This window comes from Portunus trituberculatus, chromosome 46, assembly GCF_017591435.1.
Source record: "Portunus trituberculatus isolate SZX2019 chromosome 46, ASM1759143v1, whole genome shotgun sequence".
NCBI classification, from domain to species: domain Eukaryota; kingdom Metazoa; phylum Arthropoda; class Malacostraca; order Decapoda; family Portunidae; genus Portunus; species Portunus trituberculatus.
In genome coordinates this window covers 24,796,464-24,798,583 of record NC_059300.1, presented here as the reverse complement: position 1 = coordinate 24,798,583, position 2,120 = coordinate 24,796,464, and positions in this window count along the sequence as shown.

Sequence of the window (2,120 nt, the reverse complement as noted above, 5' to 3'; positions counted from 1 at the left end):
AGTAACATTACAGGACTAAACCTGTTGAGTGTGAAAATAGGTTCGGTTTGTTGGAGGGGGAGGGGGAGAGTGAGAGTGGAGTGAATGAAGTGGTTGTGGTGAGTGAAAGGAGAAAGAAGGGGGTAGAGGAGAGGAGGAGGATGGTTGTGCGTAGCACACCTCAGGTGTGTGTGGTGGGTGACTCTCAGGTTAGGTATTTAGATAGCACTTTCTGTGGGAAAGACAGGGATAGGAGGACGAATGTGTGTATGCCTGGTGCAGGTGTGAAGGCAGTGAGTGAGGAGGTGCAGAAGAGGGTTGGGGGGATGGAGAGGGAGGGTGTAGTAGTTTTGCACGTAGGTGGGAACGATGTCAGAGCAGGTGGGTCGGAGGAGTTAGTGGCAAGATTTCGGGAAATGTTAGGCAAGATAAGGGAGAGTGGTAGGAGGTGTGTAGTGTCAGGAATCTTGCCTCGTGTGTATGTTAGCAGGGAATGGTTGTCTAGAGCCATTGGTGTGAATGATCGGGTAAAAGGGATGTGTAAGGATGTGGGTGTCAGCTTTGTGGATGTATGGGATAGGTTCTATGGGCGAAGGGATTTGTATGCTAGGGATGGTGTGCATCTGAGTAGGAAGGGTGTGGATGTGCTGAGTGGATGTCTGGAGGGGAGTTGGGATGGAGTGTAGGGGTGAGGTAGCAAATGCATTCCAGAAGAAAGATGCTAGACATAAATTAGATAGGATAAACAGAGATAGTGAAAAGATTAGGAAAGATTTCCAGGTGCAAATAGGAGAGAATAAGATTAGGATTCCAAATAAGGAGACAGCATCTAGGAAGGTAGCAGGACTTAAATGTTTTTATGTAAATGCCAGGAGTCTTAGGAACAAGAAGGACGAGTTATCTAGTTATATAGTTGAGGAGGACTTAGATGTTGTATGTGTCACAGAGGCATGGGTAAATGAGGAAAAGTTTAGGAAAATAGGAAAGAATATGAAGTAGATGGATACATTATGTATTTACACCAGAGAATTGGTAGGATAGGTGGAGGAGTAGTTATTTATGTAAAAAATCCTTCATTTCCAGTCAGGTTAATGGTATTAAGGTAGATAACAGAGTAGAGTCCTTATGGCTGGATGTTAGAGTAAACAAAAGTAAGGTTATTAGAGTAGGAGCTTTTATAGACCACCTAACCAGTCAGCAGATGTAGACAACCTTATGGTAGATGAGATAAATAGGGGTGTACTAGTCAGACAATTATCTTAGGGATTTTAATCTTAAGTCAGTAAACTGGGAGAGGATGGTAGGAGATGCTAGTGAAAATAAGTTTATGGAAAGTTTTCAGGATAACTATTTAGTGCAGATGGTAGATAAACCTACTAGGGGGAGGAAGGTTTTAGACATAGTACTAACAAATATTGAGCATTGTTTAAAGGAAGTTGAGGTAGGAGAGACTTTAGCAAACAGTGACCATCATATAATTAGATTTATCATTAATTCCAGTAGGGATAATATAGTGAATAAGACTAGAGTCCCAAACTATCAGAAAGGCAATTATGGTAGGTTACGTCAGTTATTAGGAGAGGTAAACTGGGAAGATAGTTTTGGAAATAAAACTGCACAGGAGATGTGGGATATTTTTAAGGTTGTAGTAAAGGGTATAGTGATGCAGTGTATCCCTTACAAAGATATAAGGCAGAGAAACAGGAAGCCATTATGGTGGACTCATGAGATAGGTAGCCAGATCAGAGAGAAGAAGAGGGCATACAGAGAGTTGCAGAAAAGTGGGAAGATGTAGATTTGATTAGGTACAGACAGGTCAGAGATGATTTGAGTAAGGTTATAAAAAAAGTAAAAGGCAGGCAGAGATAAAACTAGCTAGAGCTGGGAGTAAAGATCCCAAAAATTATATAGTTATTACAAGGTCAGTGATAAAAGAAATAAGGATAGGATTGGACCACTCAGAAAAGATGGTGTAGTAGTGGATCAAAATGAAGACATAGTAGAATTATTGAATGAACAATTTTCTTCAGTATTTACTAGGAAAGAATAGGAAATCCTGTTACAAACAGTGCGACGAGTAGTTTAAGAGCTTTAGAAAATATTGATATAAAACCGGGAATTATTAGGAAATTTATTCTTGA